General features: G+C 29.9%; 1 long non-coding RNA gene across 1 annotated transcript; it reads right to left on the bottom strand.

Annotated features, from left to right (window-relative positions):
* Positions 1–12,864: 12,864 nt before the first annotated feature.
* LOC126839843 (uncharacterized) lies at positions 12,865–19,169 on the bottom strand. Its single transcript, XR_007685979.1, has 2 exons — positions 19,112–19,169; positions 12,865–13,153 (listed from the first exon to the last, which is right to left on the bottom strand). It is a non-coding gene; the product is annotated as an uncharacterized LOC126839843 (long non-coding RNA).
* Between the last annotated feature and the right edge of the window lie 483 nt (positions 19,170–19,652).

Raw genomic sequence — 19,652 nt, 5'->3', positions numbered from 1 at the left:
TATAATATCTTTACTAAGTCATAGCAAACGAACTGATAAATGAAAATGAAAAATTCAAACGCTAATATTTTATTTTATTTTTTCCATACTAATATATGGAATTAAATATAGGTGTTTCCATTTAAAAATAACACATTTATATATTTTTTTACGAATAAGGGATGTAAAAATGTAGTACAATATGTACCTAAAAGTATTGGAAACAAATATTGTTTAAAATATTTATATCTTCCGAGAAAATGAGTGTCTTATCCTTAATTAATTACCCTGTACAGTTTGGCGAGAGCTTACTATCCTCTCCCTCTTAGGTAACAAATCTAGGTCATGAATAGTCTACTTTCGGTAAAAATAAAACCATAGGTACGCAATAATAATAATAATAAACCACAACAAATATGTTTCAAATCGTGAGTTTATTTTAGAATTTATTTATTTTATTTTGCATATGACAAACAGCTGATGATTATAAAGATAATAATAATAATTAAACAACAATACCACATAACAATAACAATAAATAAATACATGCAATATAAAATAAGTTAGTGCAATGGGAAAAATGTATTTATTTATTATTTAAACTTAAGTGGAATACTTAAATTATCTCGTAGTTGTGCAGTTAGTGTTTCCATTCGACCATCAATGTCCTTTGCTTTTACTTGGTGATATATGCATTTAAATGGTCTGTATTTTACAATATTACTAACTTTATCCCCTAATAGTAATTGTACTTCACAAACATCACCAGTGTTTAAAAGAGACGTGTTTGAAGTCATTTTTAGACTAACCCATATTCCAATCAAAACACAAATATTTTGAACAGGATACTTCTGGCCACCCGAGATAAACTCATCTAAAAAATAAAAAAACAGTTGTTAAAAATTGACATATTTAACTTGTCAGCTATCATTTTTTCTTTTTTGTGCAAGACACAATTGAAGGGTTCAGTGGATAAAGGTGTTAACTGACATTTTTGAAATTTTTCATGAACGCGACTTTTGTAACTAAATATTAAACGAAAGCTATGAAACTTTTGTATATTCAATAAATGAAATAACTTATAAGAGGAAAACTATCGGTCTAGAGATACTCTATACTATACTATGACACTATAACCCTTTTATTTATGCAATAAAATGCATTTTCGAAAAAAATGTTAGTTAATACCTTTATCCATTGACCCCTTCAAATACTAAATGTAATTAATACAAGTTATACAATTATTTATATAATATGTATCATTGAAAAAATGTCAGCTTCCTGAAAAAAATTGTGTATTTTATTTTTTTTTTTTTTTAGTAATAGAGTCATTAAAAATGAGTTTATAATTTATAAATTTGTTTTTTTTTGAGTTGACCAAAATTTAAGAATTTTTTTTAGAAAGTTGAAAAATGTTACATAAAATATCTAAAATTAATACGGGGACCCCTAAACACGCTTAGAAAACCCAAAAAACGAGGTGAAAATTCATGGAAACGTCGAAAAACGGGAAAAAGCGACCACAGTAATCAAAATAATTGAAATAATTATGAATACAAATAGGGTAATTTTCCGTTTAAGATCATTTTGAGTGATCGATAACTCTTTAGGATAGTTCTTTTCAAAGTTATTAACATAACGGAAGGGAACAAAAATTAATTATAAACTAATTATCCAAAACTAGTTCTCGACTCGTAACTTTAAGCAACTTATTCTAGCTGTTAGAGCTTTTCAAAAACATTTAAATGTTATATTAAATATTATGTATGTTAATGTAAATATTATAAAATAACAAAAACTAAAGTGTCTCAAAAAAGAAAAACCAAAAATGTTTAATAAGTTAACAAATATTGGTCGTGTTAAGTAGCCTATAAACTATGCAGTTATCAATAATGATTCATGCTATAAAAAATATATGTCGTTAAAAGCATCAATACTCAATATTTATAATCACCTAGTTTTTGGGTAAGTACATTTATTATAACATTTCCAGTAATATCTCTTCTCGCCTTTCCAAGTTCTTTCAGACGTGAAGTTTCAATACCTGTATAAATGTATGTATGAATAACTCGTTTGAAAATAAAATATTTATTTATATATTCGTAAGTACAAATAGAGTGGGAAGGAACGAAAAAATATATGGTAATTTGAATATAAGGAGCATTAATGAAGCCTAAAAGGGTGAACAAATAAAATAGAGTACAGCGTTTTTCCGATGATCAGCTAAGGTAAAGAAGCTATGTTATGAAAAGTGCGGACAGTGATGTAGTCGTGAGAGGATGCAGTATTTTTAGTAAAAGTGCGATATAGGCAAAAATGTATTCTGTATTCGCTCAATTCTTATCTAGTCCTTTGTTTAAAATAGTGTTAAATTAATACTCCATTCTAGAACCCTTAAAATAAGTCTTCCCAACTTAAAGTCAATTGTTGTGTGAATAAAAAAATATACGAAGCAAATTTTATTTTTCAAACAAGCCATAATTTTCTTTTTACTACTAACGAGTAGCTGTGTATGTTCTTTTGTATTGGGCATCAGGTGCTGGATAAAAACCTGTAACAAAAAAACATATAAATGATGTAGTTAATCGAACCTGTTGGATATATTTATTGTAATTACTGTGTAAACAAAAAATATATAAAGAAAATGTTATCGTTCAACCAAGCCATAAAATCCATTTATAACTAACGAATAAATTTGTAACTACTTGTGCTCTGCCCTGCTAACGGGAAAGGCAGTAACTACAAAAATCAAGTTTTCGGGAAAATGAACTTTTGTATTTATATTGTTTTTGTAATTAGTTTAAGACTGTAAGTATACCTTTTGAATGAAACAGATGGAAATTTATGTCAGAAATTCAAAGATACTATACATTTTGTGATTAATACATTATTCCTGAAATTTGTCACATAATAACACAGTTACTGCCTTTTACTTTAGCATTATCTACATAATATCATATGGCGTTACAAATATTAAATGCAGTATCATAAATATCATAATATACCACTATTTGTAGAAAATGCAGTAACTACAGTAATTAATTAGTACAAATAAAAAACACTTACAAGTCATTAATTAAAATACTTTTTGTCTTATAAATTATCACATAATTTTGTTATATTAAATTATCATAATAATAGTAATGTAATGAGTACCTAACTATAAGTTTTAAACAATGAACAATATACAAAAAAAAAATTAAAAACAAATCACAGTACTTAAAACCTAATTAAGGAACCCTTATAAACATGGTTAAATGTACATAAATTATTATAGTTAACTTAATTTTTTTAATAATAATAATTATTATAAAAAAATACAAATTTGATATATAATCTTTAACAAATAATTTAAAAAAAGGGGTTCATACTTTTGACATTTAAGATTACTGTAAATATATTTTTTACAACATTTAAATTAAAAAAACAGGTAAATTTTTCCAAAAAACTTTCCTGTCTTCTAGTAGAACTTGTTTAAGAGTATTTAGGATTTCATTTCTTTTAGTCTGTGGAATTCCACAGGGAGCGACTTTGGCTGAAGGCATTGAAACTGCTTGATTAATGTAACCGCTTTTTATAAAGTCTAAACGCCTATAATTTTCATCGGTTAGGTTAGTTTTGTATAAAAGATCATACTGTCCTCGTTCAACTCTAATTGCAACTATATTTTTAAGCATGACACGGTTAGCTTTTTTGTTGGTTTTTTTGGGGGACTTATTATCAGTATAAATTATTATGATAACTGAAGCTCTTACGACAATTGGCAGGAAATGATAACAACAAAGTTGTTGTGTTACTAGAATAAAATGCAGTAAAGGCATTGAACGTTTTGAGTCATTACTGAAAAGGCAGTAACTACAGTGTACATACGACTTTATATCGTAGGAATTGTTAATTACTGCGTTTTGCTCTAGGAAATATAAGATTTTTGTACACATTCTGTAGTTACGATTTTTTAAAATTGAATTTTAAGCCAGAAGATGTCGTTTTTTCTGTATGAACCCTTATCAAATTAAATGCAGAATAATCTCATAAATAATATAACACCAAAACCTCATTTTCAATATTTTTGTAGTTACTGCATTTCCCGTTAGCAGGGCAGTGCTTGTACTTGAAACAGCAGGCAGAGGATTGCCTGTCACATAAATATACACAATCGTACACTTATTTAAAACCAGTTGTTATATTTACACATATCAGTCACTCTAAAAATAAAATTAGATAGAACTACCAATCGAAGCTAAATTTATTAATAACATCAAATAACTCTCTAGCAACGTTTGAATGAAAGCCTTCATCACTCTAAATTTTATAATATTCTATTTTTTTATGTTTATTATTTTGTCTTTTCTATTTAGTTATTTTCTATTTAAGTGTTTTAAACATTTATTTTATGGTCAAAATTGTGAAAAACCAAAAAAATATAAAGACAATTTTATCTTTTAAACATGCAATAAGTTTTATTTTCTACTAACGAAAAACTGTATTTACTTTGGTTTTCATTATCATGCGGAGTACAACCTATAACAAAAAAACAGTTCAACTACATAGTTAGTCAAACCCGGTATGTATTTATTATTTTAGTATTTTTTTTATAACAGTTTATAACAATTAATCAATGCTGAATAAAGTGTAAATATAGAGCCGCTATTGCCCCCCCCCCCTCACTCTAGAAATTTGAATGTATGGGTAATACTGTAAAATACAAAAATTAAAGTATCTCTAAAAATAACCCACAAATTATCAATATAATTTAAAAAAAATTGATTATGTTATCCATAAAGAATCATGCTGTAATAAAAAGTAATATCTTTAAAATTGTAAATTTATATTTACCTATCATTTTAAAACTTTGAGTAACAATATTTTTCGCCATTCCGCCAAGTGTGGGGCATTTTGAAGTTTCTTTACCTTTATAAAATTATATATAAGCTTGTTAAAAATATCATATTTAAAATATATCCGTATTTATGTTATATTTTGATATTTAAAGTCTTTATACGTTTTTATTACACAAATAACACATACAAAGTACAATATATGAAGAAAAATACGCAATATAATAAGAAGTATAATACAAAGATAGAAAATGTATAATATGTAACATTATACGAAACAGAAAATTATAATACAAATAACTTGAGCTAAAAATAAGTATAAACAAGAAAAATTGACACTATGCAATTTGCTATGAATCGTATTCATTGGTAGAGACCAAAGGAAAATGTGATAGGAATAACACTATTTTTTTATTAATTTTATGTTTTGTGTTATCTCTCATACCAGTGTTATATACTTAATGGGTGACTAAGGAAATTCTATATTTCACATACTGTCAACTAAAAGTAAATAAAAATTATTTACATGTATATTAAGTACGGCGAACTTAACAAAAAAAAAAACTTATGTCTGAAACCAATACAAATAATTAAATTCTATCAAGTATTTGGAACCACGGAATATTTGAACCTAAAATGGACGTGACCATATTCGAATCTAAGCACAGACATTTTTTTCTGCCAAACGGAATTGTATACGTAGTTCAAAAGAAGCTATATTGCTTTTATCAATAAGTGAAAAAATTCATAAAATTGTATACAGTTTATGCGTTCCAAGCACATGGAGCAATTTCTTTTAAATTATAACTTGCCATAGTCAAAAACCTTGCATCCAAATGCAATTTCTTGTCAGAGTTGTCTACTGTCGTCTGTGACATTTTCGTAAAGGGTATGGATCCAGAGAAAGTGCAAGCCCAATTACTTGATAGAGATGCTTGTAGAGTAAGCACAAAATTCATAAGCCTCTCAGAAATAGTTACTGCCAAAGAAGCTACTATAGAAGATAAAAATGAATAGGAGACGGACGAAGTCGATCAGAGGCAATCACGCAAGTTCAAACAAGATGACAGTCGGGCGAATTCCAAGTTTTGGGATATGGGGTCGTATATATTGTCGATACAAGGACTATAACTGAAACATCTGTAATCAAAAAAATTATTTTGCTACAATATGCAAGGAAGATAAGAAAGCAAAAGTATTGTCGCAAACTAAATTTTTATCTGAAAATTCAATTGAAAGTATCACAAATATTATTACACGCTGAAGGCAATTTTCCACAGATAGAAAATGAAGGACTTGCTTTAAAATTTAGTGTACGAACATTGTATGATAATTTGTATGGCAGGAAACTCATATTAATAATTTATCATAATCCATTATTAATTATATTCGGGGACAAAAGTGTATTCCAATTAATGCAGGTAATCATTTACAACGATAGGCATACGTTCTTTCATCATTTGACTTCGACATTTATTATGTAAGTTCAGTCAAAAAAGTTAACAGTCTACTTAATGGCTAAAAATATAAAACATGGAACATGCTTTAGCCTGCTGGCTCCTGAATGTTGATGATTTCTGATCTACAATCTCTTAGCGATTTATGACGATAGTATAATCTTAGTTATATGTTCAGGCTATATGTTTGCATGACGAGGACGCCTAGCTATTATTGCGATGGCATCTTATATGTTATTGTACGTTTAAAGTAGGCACGCTACTTCCATATTGAAACTTATTGTCGTTATGTTATATTGTTGTGGGGCTGGAGGGCCAATGCTAAAGAATGTTCAATGCTAAAACATAGCCGATTTTTTTGACAAGAATTAATTTAGGTGCGTCAAACTATTATAACTTAAATTATGAATAAAAAACTATAAAAAGAAAGTCGTATTATTCAATTAAGTCATTACTTTTATTTATAATTCAAAAGTGATTTTGTAATTACCTTTGGTCGTCTCAGCAGGAATTGTAGGAACTGTAACAAAAATTAAAAATATTTATACAGTTAATCTAATCCGGTTGTTTTATTTATCTATAACAGAAAAAAACATAACATATCCAAAAACAGATTAAGTTGACCAATCAAGCAATTCATAATATAGTATTAAGAATAAGCCAATAGCTCGTATGGACCTGTTAACTACCTGTTAGCTACCGTGATTATGCGATAAACAAAATATAGAAGAGGCCAATTTTTTATAGAGATAACTCGTTTCAGTCGAATACCACGAATTAAGAAATCATGAAGGAAAGATTTACAGCTTCTGAAAGAAGGATCCTAATAACCAAGGAGATGAGCCCAGTCAAGAAATAAAATAACTTTAGTTTGTAGGATTTAATGGTCCGCAGACAAAGCAGTACTAATGAAAATATAAATGTCGTCTACATTTGTATATATTCATATATGATATAATTCAACCGACTCTCTAATAATATATCAAAGAACAAGAACTAGTATCGTATTTTGTCTGTCGAGTCAAAAGTATTTGTTAACATAAAACGTCAACAATCTATTACGTTAAAAATTGTATTTTGTGGTAAAATGTTAAAAATTGATAAACGCCTTTCCAAAATTTACCCTAAATATAATAGTTGCTATAATTATTATGTTAGTAATTCTCTAACTTAAATTATGAATAAAAAAATATATAAAAATAGTTGTAACATTCAATCAAATCATAACTTCTATTTATAATTCAAGAATGACTTTGTAATTACCTTTGGTCGTATCAGCAGGAATAGTAGGAACTGTAACAAAAATTTAAATATTGATACCGTTAATCCAATCCGGTTGTTTTATTTATCCATAACAGAAAAAAACATAACATATCCAAAAACAGATTAATTTAACCAATCAATCAATTCAAAATATAGTATTAAGATTAAGCCAATAGCTCGTATGTACATGTTAGCTACCATACTTATGTGATAAACAAAATATAGAAGAGGCCAATCTTCTATAGAGATAACTCGTTTTAGTCGAATACCACGAAGAAATCATGAAGGAAAGATTTACAGCTTCTGAAAGAAGGATCATAATAACCAAGGAGATGAGCCCAGTCAAGAAATAAAATAACTTTAGTTTGTAGATTTAATGGTCCGCAAACAAAGCAATACTAATGAAAATATAAATGTCGTCTACATTTGTATATATACATATACGATATGATTCAACCGGCTCTTCAAAAGCATATCAAACAACAAAAAGTAGTATCGTATTTGTCTGTCGGGTAATAATGATCTATTACGTTAAAAATGGTATTTTGTGGTAAAATGTTAAAAAATGATAAACGCCGTTCCAAAAATTACCCTAAATATCTTAGTTGTTATAATTATTATGTTAGTAATTCTCTAACTTAAATTATGAATAAAAAACTATATAAAAATAGTTGTAACATTCAATCAAATCATAACTTCTATTTATAATTCAAGAATGACTTTGTAATTACCTTTGGTCGTATCAGCAGGAATAGTAGGAACTGTAACAAAAATTTAAATATTGATACCGTTAATCCAATCCGGTTGTTTTATTATCCATAACAGAAAAAAACATAACATATCCAAAAACAGATTAATTTAACCAATCAATCAATTCAAAATATAGTATTAAGATTAAGCCAATAGCTCGTATGTACATGTTAGCTACCATACTTATGTGATAAACAAAATATAGAAGAGTCCAATCTTCTATAGAGATAACTCGTTTTAGTCGAATACCACGAAGAAATCATGAAGGAAAGATTTACAGCTTCTGAAAGAAGGATCATAATAACCAAGGAGATGAGCCCAGTCAAGAAATAAAATAACTTTAGTTTGTAGGATTTAATGGTCCGCAGACAAAGCAATACTAATGAAAATATAAATGTCGTCTACATTTGTATATATACATATAAGTATTTATATATATAATAAGTATTTGTTAACATAAAACGTCAACAATCTATTACGTTAAAAGTTGTATTTTGTGTAAAATGTAAAAAATTGATAAACGCCGTTCCAAAAATTACCTTAAATATAATAGTTATTATAATTAGTATGATAGTAATTCTCCCCATCTAAACTTTACTAAATTAACTTTGTAATTACTTTTGGCTGTAGCAGCAGGCATAGGTATTAGTGGAACATAAATATAAAACATATATAAAGCTTTTTGAACCCAATTGTTATATTATCCATAACAGTCTCTCAAAAAATAAAATTACTTACACCAACTAATCATTTAAGTGTTTTTAAAATTTACATAATTGTCAATAATGTGTAAACAAACTAATGTATAAAAAACATTTGATTGTTCAATAAAATCATAAGTTTCTTTTTACTACTAATGAATAACTTTGTAATTACTTTGGTTACTATCATCATCCACCGGAATTCCTGTAAAAATAATTTAAACTATTCAACCTCGGTTTGCTGTATTTATCCATAATAGATTCAATTACCAATGCCAAATAAAGCGTTTATATTAATTAACTATTGAATAACTTCGTATTTACTTTTAGGTTCATCAGCAGGGATACCTGAAACAAGAATTTAAAACAATTTTACAACTACTTAAACCAGGTTGTTATATTAACCATAACAGATACTCGAAAAATCAATTTACTTTGACTAATTAATTAATGCAAAACTTTTTAAAATTATAAAATTATTCTCTAGCAAGTTGCAACGTTTGAAAAAATGCATTCATCATAATAAATTGTATAATAATCTAATTTATTTATGTATATTAATTATGTTTTTCACAATAGTTCTTGTGAACTATTAATCCTTGATGAACCTAAACGTATTTCATGTACATTGAAATTGTTTAAAAATTTGTTTGAAATACTAATACATGTACTAATATAATCTTTTTGTAAATTGTTTGATTACACGCTTAAAAATTGTTTACTAAAAATATTCACCTATTGTTTCGAATATTTTCGGTTGCAAAATATTTTTTTCTGTCGACATGGCATCTAAATTTGAAAATAAAATAAACTTGTATGTATTTTCTTGTAATAGAAATCAATATTATACATATAGTTACGTGTAAAATATAGGTTAATATAGTAATTGTTTACGTTGTAGAAATTCATATTTGTGAGTATCTGCATATTCTGAAATCAAAATGAAAACTTTGTATACTTAATGATTACCAAAAGACTGCGTGGAAATATTATTATGGAATTATTACCCGGTACAATGAACATTTGATTATAATCCTCTGAAATTAGCAATACAAAAAATAATGGTATTGAATTAAATTTTATATTATATCATAAACTAAAGTAGAAAAGTTAAAAAAAAATAATACGTGTATTAGTAATTCGGAACAAAATATTTAGCTCTATTATATTAAATACATTCGAAACCTAATGATATGACAACGTCTGAATTTAATCTAATGGGGGAGTAGAACAAGATAAAATAAGATTATTATCACTGAACATAAGCGTTAACCCTTTTAATGTCCTGGACATGGTATTATGCTTCAATCAATTAAATAACTACGAAACCTTTTTCTATGATGGCGATGTTTGGGACGTGTTGCAGTGTGTAAAACACAATGGCGGTGAGAGGGTTAAAGATACATTTTTGTTTATTTTATATTCATTTCTTCTATAACTAAGATTTTTTTTGTTAACACACAATTATTATTACTCATTGCATAGTGTTCTTTAGTTATCATTTCTGTAAGTACATACACCAATCCATCTATAAGGGTTTGACCTATAGAAAAGTTCCAAATAAAATCAAAATTAATATAAAAATCATTTAAAATATTTACACTATATATTAAGCGACTGCACCTGTTGGGGTAAATTATCAATTTCTAGAATCAGGTGTGGTCATAGTGTTTTATAGTAACTTTTAGTGAGGGCTCGTGCCCATGTGAGAGACTGCCCATGTGTACAGACTCAATCGAGAATATAAAACTACCACTTTAGAAAGATGCCACTCCGCTCGTGTTTTTAATAAGTTGAGTGTTGGAAATGATTTACAACATTTTAACATAATAAAGTCAAAGTTCATTACTTTCAGGTGTTAAAGGTGACTTTTTTTTAGTCATTTTTTGAAAAAACTGTATCATAAGAGCCAACTCTTATTTTTATACCGTAAAAATGGATGGATGGCATCCTCTTAAATACTTAAATAAACTTATATTTGATTTACAAATAATTTGACATGTAATCATTGCTCAACAATTTTATATTATTATCTTACTTTCACCAATTTTAACTTTATATGTAGAAGCTTTTCGGAGTTGCACGTCTGTAGTAAATGTTTTTAAAAAATAGGTATGTATGAAAATCGCAAAATTTAAGAATGTACAAAGTTAGTCTGTATGATTAAAAAATATTACTTACTTGAAATTTCAACCAACTCTATAAAGTCCACTGTAAAGACAAGTTTAGTATTAATTTTTTTTAGAATTTTGTCTACCTTGTGTGGGTAAGTATGAAAATAACATACTTACTTATACTTATATCTGCCATCGATATGACATTTACGCAGAATACTGATATAAAAATACAGGAAATTTTCATTTTTATCTGGAAAAATAAATCTTAGGATAATTCGAGTTCATTTTAATTACTTGGGTGGAATTTTTTTTAGATGTGTACTTTAGTTTAATCGGTTGTAATTAGAGATGGTGTAGTTAGAGATCGATTTACAAAAAATACAGATTCCACCTATAGTCAGTTATGATATAATCGAAATACAATAATGTTTTGGATGAAAAATTCCTTAGAAAAATATATATATATTTTTTTTAAACTATTTACAAGATGAAAAATAGCTTGAACTTGAGTTGTATTTAAAAGATAGAAAATCAAAATTTTAAATAAAATTTTGCATCATTGATATGCATTTAAAATTTCATATAGGTATACGTAACGTTCTTATTTTATTTACAAAGCGGTTTTTTAGCATCAGTTCCTATTATGTGTGTTTTTTTGTACCTGGAAACACGATAACTTGTTTTACTATGGCCCGATTTACTTTAGATATGTCGAATTGCCTATATGATGTCGTCCTATACAATGCAATGTAATTTTGTTTTTGTGAATTTAGTAATATACGCAACATTCAGTCGTTTTGACTAACATTTTTATATTATTCTTAAGCGTAGTTTTCACGTTTTACTAACCAGTTATTGAATTTACTAAAACAAACGCCATCGTTGAGCGGGGGTCATATTAGACATAAGGAGTATTAGGTATAAATCACTATATATTCAACACATTTTTCTTATAAACATGTTATTTGTTTTATAGGTTACTCCGATAATAACAATACTACAAATATGTATACATACAGGGTGTTTTTTTTATCATAGGCCACTCAATGTCTCATAGGTTTATATAAGAAATTACATTTTTTTTTTATGTCATTTTTATACATTGTACCTAATCTCAATGTTTCACAATTTTTTTTAGTTCGACCTCTTTCTTACTTAGTTTTTCTTTAAAACGGCTTTTTAAACTTAAATGGTATCGCATATATTCCATAAGCTTTTTAAATTTAGTAAACGTTCAAAAAAATTGAACGGTTGATAACCAGTTTTGGACAAGTATTTTTAAAGTGATGAGAGTTTAGAAAACAAGGTGGTACTTGTATGTATATATAGTTAAGCGAACTTTGCATCAACATGTTTTTATGTGCTTACAAACAATAAATAACAAGCACCCATGTTAACTAAGTGATACAGTGTGTACAATATGTGTCTTACATAAGATGGATCACCCGGTATAATGTTTATTTAAAGTATGTGCGGTATGGATAAAAAACTTTTATCATAAACAATACAAGAAAAAACTACGAACAATGTTTTTTTTTAAATTTTAAATTATGACTACTGTAACGGACCTACTTGTCTAGCTGGCTAGACTAGGCAAAGTGGCCGTCGATAAGGCTAAAATAGACGGATCCCCACGGGAAAACGGTTGGCTAGGCCGCTGTCTACGTCTAATTGGCCTTAAAGTCTCCCTTATTAACTTAATATATCGCCCGAGGAGCTAGAACGGGCGGTCACACTGTTAAATAATCTAACTCTCAGCTGCAGGCTACAAGATGTTTTATTCTAAATTAGGGTTTCTAAATAAAATACAAAATTATACAATATATATATATATATACACTCTGACCTGGGTTGGACGATGAAATGGTTGGTCAAAGCGGAGTTGAAACGGACGCACACAAAAGATAGTCGGATGGGCGGCTTGTAGTAAAACGGCAAAAATATAGAGCGCAAGGTCGAGGATATTGGCGGTCCGTGATGGTAAAGTCAACTGGTTAATTAGATGATACGCGACGTGCATTGTCCTGTGTGTGCGACCGTTCCCCTACCTATAGTCGGGGGTGCTGTGTCAGTTGGTTTGGGACGCGAAGTAACGGTCAAGTGAAATATGATCGTTACAGCTGCCCCTCCCCCGTAGAGGTCCGACCTCGGACCTAGTCGTATAAAGTTAAGGGTAGTCAAAAAAAAGAATTGAAAAGCAAAAGAAACGAAATGGTGGTACAAAAATTCCTGAAAATAAAGGTGAACCCTTAAAACTAAGTGGGGGAAAGAACACTTGTTTTTTTTTTTTGGTGGACTTTTGGTGACTTCTAAGTGCTGGAAGGACATCCCTCTCAGTCTAGGGCCACATCATTGTTGCATTCCCTCTGCATCGGAAAATGGCCCGCCCTATCGTCGCTTTCTTGGCATAAGCTCGGGGCAAAAACGGAACACCAGGTCTTCGCAAAGTCCTCCCCAAAAATAGTGTTCTTAAAATTTAACAATAATCCACATTTAAAAATTTCGTCATTATTAAGTTAAAATCTGTTGGGTCACAAACAATGTGGGCGTGCATCCGGTGAATAATATTTATAAAATAAAATGATGTGTAATCACAAATTAATAGAATTTAAGTTAACTTAATGGCTCTGGGGAAAAAGCTGCATAAAAAACCAGACCATTCACAATATACACTTAAGTTAAAGAATGCACGCACCTTCGGTGTATTTTGATTAATTGTAGGGTAGTTTTCCGTAAACAATTTAAATTAAAGAAAGTAATTATGTCCGTCCCCAGGTCGTTACGCGGTTTTTTTTCTTCTAAAATGTATACAAAAATTACACATACGATACAAAAAAAAATTACAAAAAATATTTTGACGTCGGCTAATCTTGCGCCTTTGGCGTATCGTATGTCTAGGAAATGATTTATTTTAACTATAACAATCGGTCAATATATATGTATATAATAAAAATATGTAAAACAAAGGCATTATTAACAAACAGGTTGTCTTTAAAAAGACAGTTTTAAAAGTTGACCACCGTACCGCTGCGCCTAAAACTTAATATAAAAGTCGACTTAATAAGACATACATATATATATATACTTAATGAAATACAGTATAATTAATTGATAAATAATTTTATATAGCCCCTAAATACACATTGCTTTGGAAAATTAACATTTAAATAAGAATAGAATCAATTATGTGGTCAGACATTTTGGGTTTGATAATACAAGCAACTCGGACGTCATTTAACGTAAGTACCCTTTAAAATTGTAAGTGTTCTCATAAGAAAAATAAAATATTTTTATTAAAATAAAAAATAAATAAACGAAACTATTTCAAAATAATTTCATATAGTTACGAAAATCAGCATGCGCAAAATTATGCATATAAAAATAAAATCGCCGTAAAAAGAAAATATTGGTTGCATCTGCACACCTTGTGTCAATAAAATAAATTCGTTAAAATCCGATTTAATGTGAACATAGTCAAAAACAGTTAATCGAAAACGAAACGCCGTGTAAAATATCAGTCATTATTTCATTAACTAATCCGAAATTATTTTATGAAGCCGAAAAATGAATACGCCGCATAATGTGATGACAACTCGTGACCTGACATAATAGTCGTCCATTGATGTTGAAAAAAATAATAAAATATTATTCAACAAGTAAAATAAGTCAATCTGAGATCGTCAGAGACAGTGCCGTGTAAAAAACATGTCAACGGTAAAACCGGACGGCCACCGGGGGTTAGCCGGGAAAATATTTGCCAAATAATAATGTAACAGTCAATCTGAACAAACGCAGAGACTAAACAGCCGTACAAATAAAATATAAAAACTCAACGGTAACCAACCGGAAATATGTATTTATTCACTACCAAAATCGCTGATGACATTCGCGTATTAACAACCAAAATATTTAAAATTCAAAAATTCGATCCGGACGTATAAAATAAAGGTTAGCTACTCCTTTCTCTTAAACTACCCATATGATCGACATTCGAAATTCAAAGATATGTGTTATATGGTGTGGTAAAAATGTTGGTCTCCAGACCAACGGCAAAATAAATCAATAAAATATTGAACTTTGCGGTTAAAATGCGGCACTTAGGCGGCAATATCGGCAACAATAGGTCTGCGGCAATTTAAAATTGCGGCGATCTATGGCCATGGCAAAAACGGCAATCGGCAAATAAAAACATACAAAATCAAATTCAAATTGATTATCTTAAAAGCGGCAACGTGCGGCGAATATGATCGCCTCCTATGGCTGCGGGCGGCAACGTGCGGCTAAAGATGAAACAAACGGCAAATAGGTACTATTTAGTACGCGTCGGCAAAAACGATGATGTAAATAAAATCGGCAAATAATTCGGTAGTATTGATGACTTAGCAATAGGCGTACGGCAGAAGTAGTAAGTGAATATTAAATTCTAATATAGTTGGAAAAAAAATTGACCTAGTTCATATTATCCTAGGCTGACAAATAGGGGTCGCGACTAAAATGGACCATAAAATGACCTACTTCTGGAAATTACAGTAATACATAAATGGCGTTCCGATCCTAATTGCTTATTTATATTTACGGGGCAAAATATAAAGATAATTATTTCCACACGTTTGCATAATTGCACGGCACAGACCGATAATATTTACTCTTTTATATTTTGATAATATAATTTACTTTGTCTCGAGGAAAAAAAAAAAAAATCAATTATTTATTTACTATTATGAAAAATAATATTAAAACCTTCTAACGTAATATTACAATAAAAATTGTCCCAGAAATTACAGCGTCAGCAAAACATTGCGATCACCGGCACATACGGCTGTGTGCGTGTGTATGTGTATATATCGTCTCGGGTACCGTCTGAGATTGTACATGTTACATTATTGTTCTCCGTTAAAATCATGATCATCACTTTTAAATACGTTGTTTTAAATTTCTGTTCTAACGGTCAAGGAATCGTATTATAATATTTTATAATCGTGTCAAATTCAAATAATAGGATAAAGTGTGAGTCGGGAATTGGTGTCCAAGGATTGTCAGAAAATAAGACTCGGACATGTCCATGATTCATTTCTGACAACGCAATAACAGAAAGAGGCATTGCCTTACAATCGAACGTTTATAATTACGGGATAACGGTTAGTTTGAAATTATAAAATCTGCAACGGCAGTTGTCTGCCTCCAAGGAAATATGTGTTATTTTTTTTTGCTAGATGTATTCCTAGTAATCACACCGTGAGAAATGTGAATTACAATTTATATTTATATTTTTAAAGACGCTACCTAACATAAGTAAATAATTTATATATTCGCGCATAATATAATTATATGTATGATTCCCCCCAAAAAAAAAACAAAAAATTATACTTTTACAAAAGAAAAATAGAAATTTATTTTTCTTTTTCCTTATACTGCCTCTTGGAATTTCCATCAAGAGACAGAGGAAAACAGAGGAATTAAAGTTTAGACATAATTTGGGTTCCTAGGTTATAGTCTAAGTCCCCTATGTTATATTGCTGGTTAGAGATAAATGGTCTGCTAGTATAATTGGGTCTCTGTCTATTGTTAATACCCTTTCTAGATTGATCGTTAAAAGCATTAAAAGTAGACTTATTACAGTTATATTCAAACTTCCTATTTCTAGTTCCATTATAATAATTTTGGGTTGTCCTATTTTTCCCATTGATTACAGTCCTAGAATGATTATTATTTAACCCACGGGGGTGTCTATAATATTTATAATAATTAAAGTTACCCAACTTAATATTCTTATTAGCGCTATGATTACTATGCACACAATTCTTAAAATTCCTTTTACCATTATTAATCCTAGTATTCTGGCTAATCCTACTATTTTTATTATTCACATTCTTATTAGCCATATAATAACAATTGTTGTTATTATCTTCAACCCTATTTATATTAATTCCATTATTATCATTTTTAAAAAAATCGATGTGTATTTCCTTATTATTTACGTTAAGTTGTATTTTTGACTTAACAAAGTTAACTACGCCCTTATATTTAATTAGAGAATCAACTCCAAGAAGACTATTACAATTCAAATTTCGCACGACCGCGCATTGTATTTTTACAGGAACACCATTAAAATATACTTTAATAGTTGACCTGCCAACTAAATCTAATTTTGAACCATTGGCTGTATATAATTTTGTCCTCCCGTAAGAACTAATTACATGATTTTTGGGAAGCATATTTTCGTTAATAACGCTAGTAGTCGCGCCTGAGTCAACAGTAAAATGATGTGATACATTATCTAAAACACCTATGATTACTGGATTATTCCCTTTATAATCTGCATTATTAATTACACAGCTACCTATGTTTTCTACTCGGGGTGGAGTATTATAATTTTTACTCTCTTGTCTATCATTATTCCTAAAACGCGCGTTGTAATCGTTTTCACTATTGTTATCAAAATCGTCTTCCTCACTTCTACCATAATCAGAACTACTCCTAGGTCTATTTCGTCCATATCTGCTATCGGATGCGGCGTCGTCATTATGATAACTTCTATTCTTATAATCATTATTATTATCGCGCTTGTTAAAATGTTTTCCTTCACCGTTACCATTAAATCTACTGCCATTATTTCTATAGTTATTAAAATTTCTTCTAAAATTACTATTACTTTTAAACGGTCTATTATTTATGTTAGCTTTAAGTTCCTCAAGCTCTTCTCTCAATAGTCTTACCTCATCACTAATATCATTATGTTTGCTAACTTTGAGTATCTCAATCTCTCTCCTCAATAATTCTATTTCGCTTCCATTATTATTAATTGCTGCCATGTCCGCCTCATATGACCTAATATTTGATATTACCTTATCAACCGTAGAGTTGTCCATTGCATATATCCTCCAATATATATCCTGAGGTAACCCCTTCATAATTATCTTACTTATCTCTTTCTGACTCATTTTCTCATCTACTCGTTTACACTCTCCCAGTACTTTCAAAATGTAACCCTGTAGTGTTTCCTCTGGCCGTTTCTTTCTCCTATTTAAATTTTCTCTTAAAAGCGCTCGTTGTTCCTCGGAATTATAGTATTCCGTGAACACCTTTTTAAAATAGACCAAGTTAAGGTATTAGTTTCATCTCTATTCTTCTCAAACAAAATCTTCGCTTCCTCTCTAAGGTACAGCGGAAACATAACTACTTTTTGCCAGTCAGTCCAGGTATTTGCTGCCGAAATTCGTTCGTAATCTTTAAAATACCCAATAATATCTTCGGTCATTCGACCGGAAAAGCATTGCGGAGTGATACTCATAATTAATTTTTAATTAAATAAAAATAATGCAATTGAAGTTAAATAAAATATCCTTTAAAATTCCAGAGCAATTTGTACCGTAAAATAAAACACCTTAACACAAACTGAGAGCGAATAAATTAATCAGTGCAGTTATATGGGGTCGTGGCCGTAGCTTATTCCCTTGCAAAATGGGTTCTCCCCCAGGGTAAAAATAAAACTAACGGCAATCGGCGCCTCCACCAAGTTGTAACGGACCTACTTGTCTAGCTGGCTAGACTAGGCAAAGTGGCCGTCGATAAGGCTAAAATAGACGGATCCCCACGGGAAAACGGTTGGCTAGGCCGCTGTCTACGTCTAATTGGCCTTAAAGTCTCCCTTATTAACTTAATATATCGCCCGAGGAGCTAGAACGGGCGGTCACACTGTTAAATAATCTAACTCTCAGCCGCAGGCTACAAGATGTTTTATTCTAAATTAGGGTTTCTAAATAAAATACAAAATTATACAATATATATATATATACACTCTGACCTGGGTTGGACGATGAAATGGTTGGTCAAAGCGGAGTTGAAACGGACGCACACAAAAGATAGTCGGATGGGCGGCTTGTAGTAAAACGGCAAAAATATAGAGCGCAAGGTCGAGGATATTGGCGGTCCGTGATGGTAAAGTCAACTGGTTAATTAGATGATATGCGACGTGCATTGTCCTGTGTGTGCGACCGTTCCCCTACCTATAGTCGGGGGTGCTGTGTCAGTAGGTTTGGGACGCGAAGTAACGGTCAGGTGAAATATGATCGTTACACTACGTTCTACTTCTAAGTAAGTTTTGGTTGTCCATATTTCGGCAATACAGTAAAAAAAAAACAAATTTTGCAGCGTTGTTAGTTTATTTACAAAGCTGTTTTTTTAGCATCGATGCCGAGCTAGTAGAATTCCTATGATGTGTGTTTTTTTGTATCTGCTAACACAATACTATGTTTTACTATGGCCCGATTTACGTTACATATCCGAAATTATATGTGATTTGGTGACTTTGGTGAGTCAAAAGTAGAAAAAGTCAACTTCTTCACCACCAAAACGGAAAAAAACCTATAAAAAAAAGTTGTCGGTTTTTCAAATTTCTATAACTTGGCGAAAAACTGTCGAATCGAGTCAAAATTGTAAAGAATGTTTATCAGCCATGCCCCCAAGCTCAAATAACCTCAAATCTAAATTTCAATATTTCTGAACTCTTCCACAGAATTTAATTTTTAAAAAATGGTATTTGCTATT

Source organism: Adelges cooleyi, unplaced genomic scaffold, assembly GCF_023614345.1.
Source record: "Adelges cooleyi isolate 19-005CV unplaced genomic scaffold, UGA_ACOO_1.1 ACOO_flye_CR_arks_rails_tigmint_CR_PRNA_308, whole genome shotgun sequence".
Lineage (NCBI taxonomy): Eukaryota > Metazoa > Arthropoda > Insecta > Hemiptera > Adelgidae > Adelges > Adelges cooleyi.
The sequence above is the reverse complement of the archived record's forward strand: the minus strand, read 5'-3'. Positions and strand labels throughout refer to the sequence as shown.